Genomic DNA, 18,450 nt, shown 5'->3' on the forward strand with positions numbered 1-18,450 from the left:
GAGACTCCCACACTGTTCAGTGTTAATCAGTGAGACTCCCTCAGGGTTCAGTGTTAATCACTGAGACTCCCACAGGGTTCAGTGTTAATCAGTGAGACTCCCACAGGGTTCAGTGTTAATCAGTGAGACTCCCACAGGGTTCAGTGTTAATCAGTGAAACTCCCATAGGGTTCAGTGTTAATCAGTGAGACTCCCACAGGGTTCAGTGTTAATCAGTGAGACTCCCACAGGGTTCAGTGTTAATCAGTGAGACTCCCTCAGGTTTCATGTGTTAATCAGTGAGACTCCCATAGGGTTCATTGTTAATCAGTAAGACTCCCATAGGGTTCAGTGTTCATCAGTGAGACTCTCACAGGGTTCAGTGTTAATCAGTAAGACACCCAGAGGGTTCAGTGTTAATCAGTGAGACTCCCATAGGGTTCAGTGTTAATCAGTGAGTCCCCCACAAGGTTCAGTGTTAATCAGTGAGACTCCCACAGGGTTCAGTGTTAATCAGTGAGACTCCCATAGGTTTCAGTGTTAATCAGTGAGACTCCCACAGGGTTCAGTGTTAATCAGTGAGACTCCCATAGGGTTCAGTGTTAATCAGTGAGACTCCCACAGGTTTCAGTGTTAATCAGTGAGACTCCAATAGGGTTAAGTGTTAATCAGTGAGACTCCCACAGGGTTCATTGTTAATCAGTGAGTGTCCCACAGGGTTCAGTGTTAATCAGTGAGAGTCCCACAGGGTTCAGTGTTAATAAGTGAGACTCCCACAGGGTTCAGTGTTAATCAAGTGACACTCCCACAGTGTTCAGTGTTAATCAGTGAGACTCCCACAGGGTTCAGTGTTAATGAGTGAGACTCCCATAGGGTTAAGTGTTAATCAGTGAGACTCCTATAGGGTTCAGTGTTAATCAGTGAGACTCCCATAGGGTTCAGTGTTAATCAGTGAGAATGCCATAGGTTTCAGTGTTAATCAGTGAGACTCCCACAGGGTTCAGTGTTAATCAGTGAGAATCCCATAGGGTTCAGTGTTAATCAGTGAGACTTCCACAGGGTTCAGTGTTAATCAGTGAGACTCCCACAGGGTTCATGTGTTAATCAGTGAGACTCCCATAGGGTTCATTGTTAATCAGTGAGACTCCCACAGGATTCAGTGTTAATCATTGAGACTCCCACAGTGTTCGGTGTTAATCAGTGAGACTCCCACAGGTTTCAGTGTTCATCAGTGAGACTGCAATAGGGTTAAGTGTTAATCAGTGAGACTCCCATAGGGTTCAGTGTTAATCAGTGAGACTCCCTTAGAGTTTCAGTGTTAATCAGTGAGACTCCAATAGGGTTCAGTGTTAATCAGTGAGACTCCCATGGGGTTCAGTGTTAATCAGTGAGACTCCCATAGGCTTCAGTGTTAATCAGTGAGACTCCCACATGGTTCAGTGTTAATCAGTGAGACTCCCACAGGGTTCAGTGTTAATCAGTGAGACTACCACAGGGTTCACTGTTAATCAGTGAGACTCCCGTAGGGTTCAGTGTTAATCAGTGAGACTCCCACAGGGTGCAGTGTTAATCAGTGAGACTCCCATAGGGTTCAGTGTTAATCAGTGAGACTCCCACAAGGTTCAGTGTTAATCAAGTGAGACTCCCACAGTGTTCAGTGTTAATCAGTGAGACTCCCATAGGGCTCAGTGTTAATCAGTGAGACTCCCACAGGGTTCAGTGTTAATCAAGTGACACTCCCACAGTGTTCAGTGTTAATCAGTGAGACTCCCACAGGGTTCAGTGTTAATGAGTGAGACTCCCATAGGGTTAAGTGTTAATCAGTGAGACTCCCATAGGGTTCAGTGTTAATCAGTGAGACTCCCATAGGGTTCAGTGTTAATCAGTGAGACTCCCATAGGGTTCAGTGTAAATCAGTGAGACTCCCACAGGGTTCAGTGTTAATCAATGAGACTCCCATAGGGTTCAGTGTTAATCAGTGAGACTCCCTCAGGTTTCAGTGTTCATCAGTGAGACTGCAATAGGGTTAAGTGTTAATCAGTGAGACTCCCATAGGGTTCAGTGTTAATCAGTGAGACTCCCTTAGAGTTTCAGTGTTAATCAGTGAGACTCCAATAGGGTTCAGTGTTAATCAGTGAGACTCCCATGGGGTTCAGTGTTAATCAGTGAGACTCCCATAGGCTTCAGTGTTAATCAGTGAGACTCCCACATGGTTCAGTGTTAATCAGTGAGACTCCCACAGGGTTCAGTGTTAATCAGTGAGACTACCACAGGGTTCACTGTTAATCAGTGAGACTCCCGTAGGGTTCAGTGTTAATCAGTGAGACTCCCACAGGGTGCAGTGTTAATCAGTGAGACTCCCATAGGGTTCAGTGTTAATCAGTGAGACTCCCACAAGGTTCAGTGTTAATCAAGTGAGACTCCCACAGTGTTCAGTGTTAATCAGTGAGACTCCCATAGGGCTCAGTGTTAATCAGTGAGACTCCCACAGGGTTCAGTGTTAATCAAGTGACACTCCCACAGTGTTCAGTGTTAATCAGTGAGACTCCCACAGGGTTCAGTGTTAATGAGTGAGACTCCCATAGGGTTAAGTGTTAATCAGTGAGACTCCCATAGGGTTCAGTGTTAATCAGTGAGACTCCCATAGGGTTCAGTGTTAATCAGTGAGACTCCCATAGGGTTCAGTGTAAATCAGTGAGACTCCCACAGGGTTCAGTGTTAATCAATGAGACTCCCATAGGGTTCAGTGTTAATCAGTGAGACTCCCTCAGGGTTCAGTGTTAATCAGTGAGACTCCCACAGGGTTCAGTGTTAATCAGTGAGACTCCCATAGGGTTCAGTGTTAATCAGTGAGACTCCCACAGGGTTCAGTGTTAATCAGTGAGACTCCCACAGGGTTCAGTGTTAATCAGTGAGACTCCCATAGGGTTCAGTGTTAATCAGTGAGACTCCCATAGGGTTCAGTGTTAATCAGTGAGACTCCCATAGGGTTCAGTGTTAATCAGTGAGACTCCCATAGGGTTCAGTGTTAATCAATGAGACTCCCATAGGGTTCAGTGTTAATCAGTGAGACTCCCTCAGGGTTCAGTGTTAATCAGTGAGACTCCCACAGGGTTCAGTGTTAATCAGTGAGACTCCCATAGGGTTCAGTGTTAATCAGTGAGACTCCCACAGGGTTCAGTGTTAATCAGTGAGACTCCCACAGGGTTCAGTGTTAATCAGTGAGACTCCCTCAGGTTTCATGTGTTAATCAGTGAGACTCCCATAGGGTTCATTGTTAATCAGTGAGACTCCCATAGGGTTCAGTGTTCATCAGTGAGACTCTCACAGGGTTCAGTGTTAATCAGTAAGACACCCAGAGGGTTCAGTGTTAATCAGTGAGACTCCCATAGGGTTCAGTGTTAATCAGTGAGTCCCCCACAAGGTTCAGTGTTAATCAGTGAGACTCCCACAGGGTTCAGTGTTAATCAGTGAGAATGCCATAGGTTTCAGTGTTAATCAGTGAGACTCCCACAGGGTTCAGTGTTAATCAGTGAGACTCCCATAGGGTTCAGTGTTAATCAGTGAGACTCCCACAGGTTTCAGTGTTAATCAGTGAGACTCCAATAGGGTTAAGTGTTAATCAGTGAGACTGCCACAGGGTTCATTGTTAATCAGTGAGTGTCCCACAGGGTTCAGTGTTAATCAGTGAGAGTCCCACAGGGTTCAGTGTTAATAAGTGAGACTCCCACAGGGTTCAGTGTTAATCAGTGAGACTCTCACAGGGTTCATGGGTAATCAGTGAGACTCCCACAGGGTTCAGTGTTAATCAGTGAGACTCCCACAGGGTTCTGTGTTAATCAGTGAGACTCCCACAGGGTTCTGTGTTAATCAGTGAGACTCCCATAGGGTTCAGTGTTCATCAGTGAGACTCTCACAGGGTTCAGTGTTAATCAGTAAGACTCCCAGAGGGTTTAGTGTTAATCAGTGAGACTCCCATAGGGTTCAGTGTTAATCAGTGAGTCCCCCACAAGGTTCACTGTTAATCAGTGAGACTCCCACAGGGTTCAGTGTTAATCAGTGAGACTCCCACAGGGTTCAGTGTTAATCAGTGAGACTCCCATAGGGTTCGGTGTTAATCAGTGAGACTCCCACATGGTTCAGTGTTAATCAGTGAGACTCCCACAAGGTTCAGTGTTAATCAGTGAGACTACCACAGGGTTCACTGTTAATCAGTGAGACTCCCATAGGGTTCAGTGTTAATCAGTGAGACTCCCACAGGGTGCGGTGTTAATCAGTCTGACTCCCATAGGGTTCAGTGTTAATCAGTGAGACTCCCACAAGGTTCAGTGTTAATCAAGTGAGACTCCCACAGTGTTCAGTGTTAATCAGTGAGACTCCCATAGGGCTCAGTGTTAATCAGTGAGACTCCCACAGGGTTCAGTGTTAATCAAGTGACACTCCCACAGTGTTCAGTGTTAATCAGTGAGACTCCCACAGGGTTCAGTGTTAATCAGTGAGACTCCCATAGGGTTCAGTGTTAATCAGTGAGACTCCCATAGGGTTCAGTGTTAATCAGTGAGACTCCCATAGGGTTCAGTGTAAATCAGTGAGACTCCCACAGGGTTCATGTGTTAATCAGTGAGACTCCCATAGGGTTCAGTGTTAATCAATGAGACTCCCATAGGGTTCAGTGTTAATCAGTGAGACTCCCTCAGGGTTCAGTGTTAATCAGTGAGACTCCCACAGGGTTCAGTGTTAATCAGTGAGACTCCCATAGGGTTCAGTGTTAATCAGTGAGACTCCCACAGGGTTCAGTGTTAATCAGTGAGACTCCCACAGGGTTCAGTGTTAATCAGTGAGACTCCCTCAGGTTTCATGTGTTAATCAGTGAGACTCCCATAGGGTTCATTGTTAATCAGTGAGACTCCCATAGGGTTCAGTGTTCATCAGTGAGACTCTCACAGGGTTCAGTGTTAATCAGTAAGACACCCAGAGGGTTCAGTGTTAATCAGTGAGACTCCCATAGGGTTCAGTGTTAATCAGTGAGTCCCCCACAAGGTTCAGTGTTAATCAGTGAGACTCCCACAGGGTTCAGTGTTAATCAGTGAGAATGCCATAGGTTTCAGTGTTAATCAGTGAGACTCCCACAGGGTTCAGTGTTAATCAGTGAGACTCCCATAGGGTTCAGTGTTAATCTGTGAGACTCCCACAGGTTTCAGTGTTAATCAGTGAGAGTCCCACAGGGTTCAGTGTTAATAAGTGAGACTCCCACAGGGTTCAGTGTTAATCAGTGAGACTCTCACAGGGTTCATGGGTAATCAGTGAGTGTCCCACAGGGTTCAGTGTTAATCAGTGAGAGTCCCACAGGGTTCAGTGTTAATAAGTGAGACTCCCACAGGGTTCAGTGTTAATCAGTGAGACTCTCACAGGGTTCATGGGTAATCAGTGAGACTCCCATAGGGTTCAGTGTTCATCAGTGAGACTCTCACAGGGTTCAGTGTTAATCAGTAAGACACCCAGAGGGTTCAGTGTTAATCAGTGAGACTCCCATAGGGTTCAGTGTTAATCAGTGAGTCCCCCACAAGGTTCAGTGTTAATCAGTGAGACTCCCACAGGGTTCAGTGTTAATCAGTGAGAATGCCATAGGTTTCAGTGTTAATCAGTGAGACTCCCACAGGGTTCAGTGTTAATCAGTGAGACTCCCATAGGGTTCAGTGTTAATCAGTGAGACTCTCACAGGGTTCATGGGTAATCAGTGAGACTCCCACAGGGTTCAGTGTTAATCAGTGAGACTCCCACAGGGTTCTGTGTTAATCAGTGAGACTCCCACAGGGTTCTGTGTTAATCAGTGAGACTCCCATAGGGTTCAGTGTTCATCAGTGAGACTCTCACAGGGTTCAGTGTTAATCAGTAAGACTCCCAGAGGGTTTAGTGTTAATCAGTGAGACTCCCATAGGGTTCAGTGTTAATCAGTGAGTCCCCCACAAGGTTCACTGTTAATCAGTGAGACTCCCACAGGGTTCAGTGTTAATCAGTGAGACTCCCACAGGGTTCAGTGTTAATCAGTGAGACTCCCATAGGGTTCGGTGTTAATCAGTGAGACTCCCACATGGTTCAGTGTTAATCAGTGAGACTCCCACAAGGTTCAGTGTTAATCAGTGAGACTACCACAGGGTTCACTGTTAATCAGTGAGACTCCCATAGGGTTCAGTGTTAATCAGTGAGACTCCCACAGGGTGCGGTGTTAATCAGTCTGACTCCCATAGGGTTCAGTGTTAATCAGTGAGACTCCCACAAGGTTCAGTGTTAATCAAGTGAGACTCCCACAGTGTTCAGTGTTAATCAGTGAGACTCCCATAGGGCTCAGTGTTAATCAGTGAGACTCCCACAGGGTTCAGTGTTAATCAAGTGACACTCCCACAGTGTTCAGTGTTAATCAGTGAGACTCCCACAGGGTTCAGTGTTAATGAGTGAGACTCCCATAGGGTTAAGTGTTAATCAGTGAGACTCCCATAGGGTTCAGTGTTAATCAGTGAAACTCCCATAGGGTTCAGTGTTAATCAGTGAGACTCCCATAGGGTTCAGTGTAAATCAGTGAGACTCCCACAGGGTTCATGTGTTAATCAGTGAGACTCCCATAGGGTTCAGTGTTAATCAATGAGACTCCCATAGGGTTCAGTGTTAATCAGTGAGACTCCCTCAGGGTTCAGTGTTAATCAGTGAGACTCCCACAGGGTTCAGTGTTAATCAGTGAGACTCCCATAGGGTTCAGTGTTAATCAGTGAGACTCCCACAGGGTTCAGTGTTAATCAGTGAGACTCCCACAGGGTTCAGTGTTAATCAGTGAGACTCCCTCAGGTTTCATGTGTTAATCAGTGAGACTCCCATAGGGTTCATTGTTAATGAGTGAGACTCCCATAGGGTTCAGTGTTCATCAGTGAGACTCTCACAGGGTTCAGTGTTAATCAGTAAGACACCCAGAGGGTTCAGTGTTAATCAGTGAGATTCCCACAGGGTTCAGTGTTAATCAGTGAGACTCCCACAGGGTTCAGTGTTAATCAGTGAGACTCCCATAGGGTTCAGTGTTAATCAGTGAGACTCCCATAGGGTTCAGTGTTAATCAGTGAGACTCCCACAGGGTTCAGTGTTAATCAAGTGACACTCCCACAGTGTTCAGTGTTAATCAGTGAGACTCCCACAGGGTTCAGTGTTAATGAGTGAGACTCCCATAGGGTTAAGTGTTAATCAGTGAGACTCCCATAGGGTTCAGTTTTAATCAGTGAGACTCCCATAGGGTTCAGTGTTAATCAGTGAGACTCCCATACGGTTCACTGTAAATCAGTGAGACTCCCACAGGGTTCAGTGTTAATCAGTGAGACTCCCACAGGGTTCAGTGTTAATCAGTGAGACTCCCTCAGGTTTCATGTGTTAATCAGTGAGACTCCCATAGGGTTCATTGTTAATCAGTGAGACTCCCATAGGGTTCAGTGTTCATCAGTGAGACTCTCACAGGGTTCAGTGTTAATCAGTAAGACACCCAGAGGGTTCAGTGTTAATCAGTGAGATTCCCACAGGGTTCAGTGTTAATCAGTGAGACTCCCACAGGGTTCAGTGTTAATCAGTGAGACTCCCATAGGGTTCAGTGTTAATCAGTGAGACTCCCATAGGGTTCAGTGTTAATCAGTGAGACTCCCACAGGGTTCAGTGTTAATCAAGTGACACTCCCACAGTGTTCAGTGTTAATCAGTGAGACTCCCACAGGGTTCAGTGTTAATGAGTGAGACTCCCATAGGGTTAAGTGTTAATCAGTGAGACTCCCATAGGGTTCAGTTTTAATCAGTGAGACTCCCATAGGGTTCAGTGTTAATCAGTGAGACTCCCATACGGTTCACTGTAAATCAGTGAGACTCCCACAGGGTTCATGTGTTAATCAGTGAGACTCCCATAGGGTTCAGTGTTAATCAATGAGACTCCCATAGGGTTCAGTGTTAATCAGTGAGACTCCCACAGGTTTCAGTGTTAATCAGTGAGACTCCCACAGGGTTCAGTGTTAATCAGTGAGACTCCCTCAGGGTTCATGTGTTAATCAGTGAGACTCCCATAGGGTTCATTGTTAATCAGTGAGACTCCCACAGGATTCAGTGTTAATCATTGAGACTCCCACAGTGTTCGGTGTTAATCAGTGAGACTCCCACACTCTTCAGTGTTAATCAGTGAGACTCCCTCAGGGTTCAGTGTTAATCACTGAGACTCCCACAGGGTTCAGTGTTAATCAGTGAGACTCCCATAGGGTTCAGCGTTAATCAGTGAGAATCCCATAGAGTTCAGTGTTAATCAGTGAGACTCCCACAGGGTTCAGTGTTAATCAGTGAGACTCCCATAGGGTTCAGTGTTAATCAGTGAGACTCCCACAGGTTTCAGTGTTAATCAGTGAGACTCCAATAGGGTTAAGTGTTAATCAGTGAGACTCCCATAGGGTTCAGTATTAATCAGTGAGACTCCCTTAGGGTTTCAGTGTTAATCAGTGAGACTCCAATAGGGTTAAGTGTTAATCAGTGAGACTCCCACAGGGTTCAGTGTTAATCAGTGAGACTCCCTTAGGGTTCAGTGTTAATCAGTGAGACTCCCTCAGGGTTCAGTGTTAATCAGTGAGACTCCCATGGGGTTCAGTGTTAATCAGTGAGACTCCCATAGGCTTCAGTGTTAATCAGTGAGTCCCCCACAATGTGCAGTGTTAATCAGTGAGATTCCCACAGGGTTCAGTGTTAATCAGTGAGACTCCCACAGGGTTCAGTGTTAATCAGTGAGACTGCCATAGGTTTCACTGTTAATCAGTGAGACTCCCACAGGGTTCAGTGTTAATCAGTGAGACTCCCATAGGGTTCAGTGTTAATCAGTGAGACTCCCATAGGGTTCAGTGTTAATCAAGTGACACTCCCACAGTGTTCAGTGTTAATCAGTGAGACTCCCACAGGGTTCAGTGTTAATGAGTGAGACTCCCGTAGGGTTAAGTGTTAATCAGTGAGACTCCCATAGGGTTCAGTGTTAATCAGTGAGAATCCCATAGAGTTCAGTGTTAATCAGTGAGACTCCCACAGGGTTCAGTGTTAATCAGTGAGACTCCCATAGGGGTCAGTGTTAATCAATGAGACTCCCATAGGGTTCAGTGTTAATCAGTAAGACTCCCACAGGTTTCAGTGTTAATCAGTGAGACTCTCACAGGGTTCAGTGTTAATCAGTGAGACTCCCATAGGGTTCAGTGTTAATCAGTGAGTCCCCCACAAGGTTCAGTGTTAATCAGTGAGACTCCCACAGGGTTCAGTGTTAATCAGTGAGACTCCCACAGGGTTCAGTGTTAATCAGTGAGACTGCCATAGGTTTCAGTGTTAATCAGTGAGACTCCCACAGGGTTCAGTGTTAATCAGTGAGACTCCCACAGGGTTCAGTGTTAATCAGTGAGACTCTCACAGGGTTTATGGGTAATCAGTGAGACTCCCACAGGGTTCAGTGTTAATCAGTGAGACTCCCACAGGGTTCCGTGTTAATCAGTGAGACTCCCACAGGGTTCAGTGTTAATCAGTAAGACTCCCATAGGGTTCAGTGTTCATCAGTGAGACTCTCACAGGGTTCAGTGTTAATCAGTAAGACTCCCAGAGGGTTCAGTGTTAATCAGTGAGACTCCCATAGGGTTCAGTGTTAATCAGTGAGTCCCCCACAAGGTTCAGTGTTAATCAGTGAGACTCCCACAGGGTTCAGTGTTAATCAGTGAGACTCCCACAGGGTTCAGTGTTAATCAGTGGGACTGCCATAGGTTTCAGTGTTAATCAGTGAGACTCCCACAGGGTTCAGTGTTAATGAGTGAGACTCCCATAGGGTTAAGTGTTAATCAGTGAGACTCCCATAGGGTTCAGTGTTAATCAGTGAGACTCCCACAGGGTTCAGTGTTAATCAGTGAGACTCCCACAGGGTTCAGTGTTAATCAGTGAGACTCCCATAGGGTTCAGTGTTAATCAGTGAGACTCCCATAGGGTTCAGTGTAAATCAGTGAGACTCCCACAGGGTTCATGTGTTAATCAGTGAGACTCCCATAGGGGTCAGTGTTAATCAATGAGACTCCCATAGGGTTCAGTGTTAATCAGTAAGACTCCCACAGGTTTCAGTGTTAATCAGTGAGACTCTCACAGGGTTCAGTGTTAATCATTGAGACTCCCACAGTGTTCGGTGTTAATCAGTGAGAATCCCACACTGTTCAGTGTTAATCAGTGAGACTCCCTCAGGGTTCAGTGTTAATCACTGAGACTCCCACAGGGTTCAGTGTTAATCAGTGAGACTCCCATAGGGTTCAGTGTTAATCAGTGAGACTCCCACAGGTTTCAGTGTTAATCAGTGAGACTCCAATAGGGTTAAGTGTTAATCAGTGAGACTCCCACAGGGTCCAGTGTTAATCAGTGAGACTCCCTTAGCATTCAGTGTTAATCAGTGAGACTCCCACAGGATTCAGTGTTAATCATTGAGACTCCCACAGTGATCGGTGTTAATCAGTGAGAATCCCACACTGTTCAGTGTTAATCAGTGAGACTCCCTCAGGGTTCAGTGTTAATCACTGAGACTCCCACAGGGTTCAGTGTTAATCAGTGAGACTCCCATAGGGTTCAGTGTTAATCAGTGAGAATCCCATAGAGTTCAGTGTTAATCAGTGAGACTCCCATAGGGTTCATTGTTAATCAGTGAGACTCCCATAGGGTTCAGTGTTAATCAGTGAGGCTCCCATAGGGTTCAGTGTTAATCACTGAGACTCCAACAAGGTTCAGTGTTAATCAGTGAGACTCCCATAGGGTTCAGTGTTAATCAGTGAGACTCCCACAGGTTTCAGTGTTAATCAGTGAGACTCCAATAGGGTTAAGTGTTAATCAGTGAGACTCCCACAGGTTTCACTGTTAATCAGTGAGACTCTCACAGGGTGCAGTGTTAATCAGTGAGACTCCCTCAGGGTTCATGTGTTAATCAGTGAGACTCATAGGGTTCATTGTTAATCAGTGAGACTCCCACAGGATTCAGTGTTAATCATTGAGACTCCCACAGTGTTCGGTGTTAATCAGTGAGAATCCCACACTGTTCAGTGTTAATCAGTGAGACTCCCTCAGGGTTCAGTGTTAATCACTGAGACTCCCACAGGGTTCAGGGTTAATCAGTGAGACTCCCATAGGGTTCATTGTTAATCAGTGAGATTCCCATAGGGTTCAGTGTTAATCAGTGAGACTCCCACAGGGTTCAGTGTTAATCAGTGAGACTCCAATAGGGTTAAGTGTTAATCAGTGAGACTCCCACAGGGTTCAGTGTTAATCAGTGAGACTCCCTTAGCGTTCAGTGTTAATCAGTGAGACTCCCACAGGATTCAGTGTTAATCATTGAGACTCCCACAGTGTTCGGTGTTAATCAGTGAGAATCCCACACTGTTCAGTGTTAATCAGTGAGACTCCCTCAGGGTTCAGTGTTAATCACTGAGACTCCCACAGGGTTCAGTGTTAATCAGTGAGACTCCCTTAGGGTTCAGTGTTAATCAGTGAGACTCCCTCAGGGTTCAGTGGTAATCAGTGAGACTCCCATAGGGTTAAGTGTTAATCAGTGAGACTCCCATGGGGTTCAGTGTTAATCAGTGAGACTCCCATAGGCTTCAGTGTTAATCAGTGAGAATCCCACAGGGTTCAGTGTTAATCAGTGAGACTCCCACAGGGTTCAGTGTTAATCAGTGAGACTCCCACAGGGTTCACTGTTAATCAGTGAGACTCCCATAGGGTTCAGTGTTAATCAGTGAGACTCCCACAGGGTGCAGTGTTAATCAGTGAGACTCCCATATGGTTCAGTGTTAATCAGTGAGACTCCAACAGGGTTCAGTGTTAATCAGTGAGACTCCAACAGGGTTCAGTGTTAATCAGTGAGACTCCCTTAGGGTTCAGTGTTAATCAGTGAGACTCCCTCAGGGTTCAGTGTTAATCAGTGAGACTCCCATAGGGTTAAGTGTTAATCAGTGAGACTCCCATGGCGTTCAGTGTTAATCAGTGAGACTCCCATGGGGTTCAGTGTTAATCAGTGAGACTCCCATAGGCTTCAGTGTTAATCAGTGAGACTCCCACAGGGTTCAGTGTTAATCAGTGAGACTCCCACAGGGTTCAGTGTTAATCAGTGAGACTCCCACAGGGTTCAGTGTTAATCAGTGAGACTCCCATAGGGTTCAGTGTTAATCACTGAGACTCCAACAGGGTTCAGTGTTAATCAGTGAGACTCCCTTAGGGTTTCAGTGTTAATCAGTGAGACTCCAATAGGGTTAAGTGTTAATCAGTGAGACTCCCACAGGGTTCAGTGTTAATCAGTGAGACTCCCTTATGGTTCAGTGTTAATCAGTGAGACTCCCTTAGGGTTTCAGTGTTAATCAGTGAGACTCCAACAGGGTTCAGTGTTAATCAGTGATACTCCCACAGGGTTCAGTGTTAATCAAGTGACACTCCCACAGTGTTCAGTGTTAATCAGTGAGACTCCCACAGGGTTCAGTGTTAATGAGTGAGACTCCCATAGGGTTAAGTGTTAATCGGTGAGACTCCCATAGGGTTCAGTGTTAATCAGTGAGACTCCCACAGGGTTCAGTGTTAATCAGTGAGACTCCCACAGGGTTCAGTGTTAATCAGTGAGACTCCCATAGGGTTCAGTGTTAATCAGTGAGACTCCCATAGGGTTCAGTGTAAATCAGTGAGACTCCCACAGGGTTCATGTGTTAATCAGTGAGACTCCCATAGGGGTCAGTGTTAATCAATGAGACTCCCATAGGGTTCAGTGTTAATCAGTAAGACTCCCACAGGGTTCAGTGTTAATCAGTGAGACTCCCACAGGTTTCAGTGTTAATCAGTGAGACTCCAATAGGGTTAAGTGTTAATCAGTGAGACTCCCATAGGGTTCAGTATTAATCAGTGAGACTCCCTTAGGGTTTCAGTGTTAATCAGTGAGACTCCAATAGGGTTAAGTGTTAATCAGTGAGACTCCCACAGGGTTCAGTGTTAATCAGTGAGACTCCCTTAGGGTTCAGTGTTAATCAGTGAGACTCCCTCAGGGTTCAGTGTTAATCAGTGAGACTCCCATGGGGTTCAGTGTTAATCAGTGAGACTCCCATAGGCTTCAGTGTTAATCAGTGAGTCCCCCACAATGTGCAGTGTTAATCAGTGAGATTCCCACAGGGTTCAGTATTAATCAGTGAGACTCCCACAGGGTTCAGTGTTAATCAGTGAGACTGCCATAGGTTTCACTGTTAATCAGTGAGACTCCCACAGGGTTCAGTGTTAATCAGTGAGACTCCCACAGGGTTCCGTGTTAATCAGTGAGACTCCCACAGGGTTCAGTGTTAATCAGTAAGACTCCCATAGGGTTCAGTGTTCATCAGTGAGACTCTCACAGGGTTCAGTGTTAATCAGTAAGACTCCCAGAGGGTTCAGTGTTAATCAGTGAGACTCCCATAGGGTTCAGTGTTAATCAGTGAGTCCCCCACAAGGTTCAGTGTTAATCAGTGAGACTCCCACAGGGTTCAGTGTTAATCAGTGAGACTCCCACAGGGTTCAGTGTTAATCAGTGGGACTGCCATAGGTTTCAGTGTTAATCAGTGAGACTCCCACAGGGTTCAGTGTTAATGAGTGAGACTCCCATAGGGTTAAGTGTTAATCAGTGAGACTCCCATAGGGTTCAGTGTTAATCAGTGAGACTCCCACAGGGTTCAGTGTTAATCAGTGAGACTCCCACAGGGTTCAGTGTTAATCAGTGAGACTCCCATAGGGTTCAGTGTTAATCAGTGAGACTCCCATAGGGTTCAGTGTAAATCAGTGAGACTCCCACAGGGTTCATGTGTTAATCAGTGAGACTCCCATAGGGGTCAGTGTTAATCAATGAGACTCCCATAGGGTTCAGTGTTAATCAGTAAGACTCCCACAGGTTTCAGTGTTAATCAGTGAGACTCTCACAGGGTTCAGTGTTAATCATTGAGACTCCCACAGTGTTCGGTGTTAATCAGTGAGAATCCCACACTGTTCAGTGTTAATCAGTGAGACTCCCTCAGGGTTCAGTGTTAATCACTGAGACTCCCACAGGGTTCAGTGTTAATCAGTGAGACTCCCATAGGGTTCAGTGTTAATCAGTGAGACTCCCACAGGTTTCAGTGTTAATCAGTGAGACTCCAATAGGGTTAAGTGTTAATCAGTGAGACTCCCACAGGGTCCAGTGTTAATCAGTGAGACTCCCTTAGCATTCAGTGTTAATCAGTGAGACTCCCACAGGATTCAGTGTTAATCATTGAGACTCCCACAGTGATCGGTGTTAATCAGTGAGAATCCCACACTGTTCAGTGTTAATCAGTGAGACTCCCTCAGGGTTCAGTGTTAATCACTGAGACTCCCACAGGGTTCAGTGTTAATCAGTGAGACTCCCATAGGGTTCAGTGTTAATCAGTGAGAATCCCATAGAGTTCAGTGTTAATCAGTGAGACTCCCATAGGGTTCATTGTTAATCAGTGAGACTCCCATAGGGTTCAGTGTTAATCAGTGAGGCTCCCATAGGGTTCAGTGTTAATCACTGAGACTCCAACAAGGTTCAGTGTTAATCAGTGAGACTCCCATAGGGTTCAGTGTTAATCAGTGAGACTCCCACAGGTTTCAGTGTTAATCAGTGAGACTCCAATAGGGTTAAGTGTTAATCAGTGAGACTCCCACAGGTTTCAGTGTTAATCAGTGAGACTCTCACAGGGTGCAGTGTTAATCAGTGAGACTCCCTCAGGGTTCATGTGTTAATCAGTGAGACTCATAGGGTTCATTGTTAATCAGTGAGACTCCCACAGGATTCAGTGTTAATCATTGAGACTCCCACAGTGTTCGGTGTTAATCAGTGAGAATCCCACACTGTTCAGTGTTAATCAGTGAGACTCCCTCAGGGTTCAGTGTTAATCACTGAGACTCCCACAGGGTTCAGGGTTAATCAGTGAGACTCCCATAGGGTTCATTGTTAATCAGTGAGATTCCCATAGGGTTCAGTGTTAATCAGTGAGACTCCCACAGGGTTCAGTGTTAATCAGTGAGACTCCAATAGGGTTAAGTGTTAATCAGTGAGACTCCCACAGGGTTCAGTGTTAATCAGTGAGACTCCCACAGGGTTCAGTGTTAATCAGTGGGACTGCCATAGGTTTCAGTGTTAATCAGTGAGACTCCCACAGGGTTCAGTGTTAATGAGTGAGACTCCCATAGGGTTAAGTGTTAATCAGTGAGACTCCCATAGGGTTCAGTGTTAATCAGTGAGACTCCCACAGGGTTCAGTGTTAATCAGTGAGACTCCCACAGGGTTCAGTGTTAATCAGTGAGACTCCCATAGGGTTCAGTGTTAATCAGTGAGACTCCCATAGGGTTCAGTGTAAATCAGTGAGACTCCCACAGGGTTCATGTGTTAATCAGTGAGACTCCCATAGGGGTCAGTGTTAATCAATGAGACTCCCATAGGGTTCAGTGTTAATCAGTAAGACTCCCACAGGTTTCAGTGTTAATCAGTGAGACTCTCACAGGGTTCAGTGTTAATCATTGAGACTCCCACAGTGTTCGGTGTTAATCAGTGAGAATCCCACACTGTTCAGTGTTAATCAGTGAGACTCCCTCAGGGTTCAGTGTTAATCACTGAGACTCCCACAGGGTTCAGTGTTAATCAGTGAGACTCCCATAGGGTTCAGTGTTAATCAGTGAGACTCCCACAGGTTTCAGTGTTAATCAGTGAGACTCCAATAGGGTTAAGTGTTAATCAGTGAGACTCCCACAGGGTCCAGTGTTAATCAGTGAGACTCCCTTAGCATTCAGTGTTAATCAGTGAGACTCCCACAGGATTCAGTGTTAATCATTGAGACTCCCACAGTGATCGGTGTTAATCAGTGAGAATCCCACACTGTTCAGTGTTAATCAGTGAGACTCCCTCAGGGTTCAGTGTTAATCACTGAGACTCCCACAGGGTTCAGTGTTAATCAGTGAGACTCCCATAGGGTTCAGTGTTAATCAGTGAGAATCCCATAGAGTTCAGTGTTAATCAGTGAGACTCCCATAGGGTTCATTGTTAATCAGTGAGACTCCCATAGGGTTCAGTGTTAATCAGTGAGGCTCCCATAGGGTTCAGTGTTAATCACTGAGACTCCAACAAGGTTCAGTGTTAATCAGTGAGACTCCCATAGGGTTCAGTGTTAATCAGTGAGACTCCCACAGGTTTCAGTGTTAATCAGTGAGACTCCAATAGGGTTAAGTGTTAATCAGTGAGACTCCCACAGGTTTCAGTGTTAATCAGTGAGACTCTCACAGGGTGCAGTGTTAATCAGTGAGACTCCCTCAGGGTTCATGTGTTAATCAGTGAGACTCATAGGGTTCATTGTTAATCAGTGAGACTCCCACAGGATTCAGTGTTAATCATTGAGACTCCCACAGTGTTCGGTGTTAATCAGTGAGAATCCCACACTGTTCAGTGTTAATCAGTGAGACTCCCTCAGGGTTCAGTGTTAATCACTGAGACTCCCACAGGGTTCAGGGTTAATCAGTGAGACTCCCATAGGGTTCATTGTTAATCAGTGAGATTCCCATAGGGTTCAGTGTTAATCAGTGAGACTCCCACAGGGTTCAGTGTTAATCAGTGAGACTCCAATAGGGTTAAGTGTTAATCAGTGAGACTCCCACAGGGTTCAGTGTTAATCAGTGAGACTCCCTTAGCGTTCAGTGTTAATCAGTGAGACTCCCACAGGATTCAGTGTTAATCATTGAGACTCCCACAGTGTTCGGTGTTAATCAGTGAGAATCCCACACTGTTCAGTGTTAATCAGTGAGACTCCCTCAGGGTTCAGTGTTAATCACTGAGACTCCCACAGGGTTCAGTGTTAATCAGTGAGACTCCCTTAGGGTTCAGTGTTAATCAGTGAGACTCCCTCAGGGTTCAGTGGTAATCAGTGAGACTCCCATAGGGTTAAGTGTTAATCAGTGAGACTCCCATGGGGTTCAGTGTTAATCAGTGAGACTCCCATAGGCTTCAGTGTTAATCAGTGAGAATCCCACAGGGTTCAGTGTTAATCAGTGAGACTCCCACAGGGTTCAGTGTTAATCAGTGAGACTCCCACAGGGTTCACTGTTAATCAGTGAGACTCCCATAGGGTTCAGTGTTAATCAGTGAGACTCCCACAGGGTGCAGTGTTAATCAGTGAGACTCCCATATGGTTCAGTGTTAATCAGTGAGACTCCAACAGGGTTCAGTGTTAATCAGTGAGACTCCAACAGGGTTCAGTGTTAATCAGTGAGACTCCCTTAGGGTTCAGTGTTAATCAGTGAGACTCCCTCAGGGTTCAGTGTTAATCAGTGAGACTCCCATAGGGTTAAGTGTTAATCAGTGAGACTCCCATGGCGTTCAGTGTTAATCAGTGAGACTCCCATGGGGTTCAGTGTTAATCAGTGAGACTCCCATAGGCTTCAGTGTTAATCAGTGAGACTCCCACAGGGTTCAGTGTTAATCAGTGAGACTCCCACAGGGTTCAGTGTTAATCAGTGAGACTCCCACAGGGTTCAGTGTTAATCAGTGAGACTCCCATAGGGTTCAGTGTTAATCACTGAGACTCCAACAGGGTTCAGTGTTAATCAGTGAGACTCCCTTAGGGTTTCAGTGTTAATCAGTGAGACTCCAATAGGGTTAAGTGTTAATCAGTGAGACTCCCACAGGGTTCAGTGTTAATCAGTGAGACTCCCTTATGGTTCAGTGTTAATCAGTGAGACTCCCTTAGGGTTTCAGTGTTAATCAGTGAGACTCCAACAGGGTTCAGTGTTAATCAGTGATACTCCCACAGGGTTCAGTGTTAATCAAGTGACACTCCCACAGTGTTCAGTGTTAATCAGTGAGACTCCCACAGGGTTCAGTGTTAATGAGTGAGACTCCCATAGGGTTAAGTGTTAATCGGTGAGACTCCCATAGGGTTCAGTGTTAATCAGTGAGACTCCCACAGGGTTCAGTGTTAATCAGTGAGACTCCCACAGGGTTCAGTGTTAATCAGTGAGACTCCCATAGGGTTCAGTGTTAATCAGTGAGACTCCCATAGGGTTCAGTGTAAATCAGTGAGACTCCCACAGGGTTCATGTGTTAATCAGTGAGACTCCCATAGGGGTCAGTGTTAATCAATGAGACTCCCATAGGGTTCAGTGTTAATCAGTAAGACTCCCACAGGTTTCAGTGTTAATCAGTGAGACTCTCACAGGGTTCAGTGTTAATCAGTGAGACTCCCTCAGGGTTCATGTGTTAATCAGTGAGACTCATAGGGTTCATTGTTAATCAGTGAGACTCCCACAGGATTCAGTGTTAATCATTGAGACTCCCACAGTGTTCGGTGTTAATCAGTGAGAATCCCACACTGTTCAGTGTTAATCAGTGAGACTCCCATAGGGTTCAGCGTTAATCAGTGAG

The sequence above is a fragment of the Petromyzon marinus genome, unplaced genomic scaffold (assembly GCF_048934315.1).
Source record: "Petromyzon marinus isolate PM22_M1 ecotype Great Lakes invasive population unplaced genomic scaffold, UKy_Petmar_22M1.pri1.0 PM_Scaffold_3, whole genome shotgun sequence".
NCBI classification, from domain to species: Eukaryota; Metazoa; Chordata; class Hyperoartia; order Petromyzontiformes; family Petromyzontidae; genus Petromyzon; species Petromyzon marinus.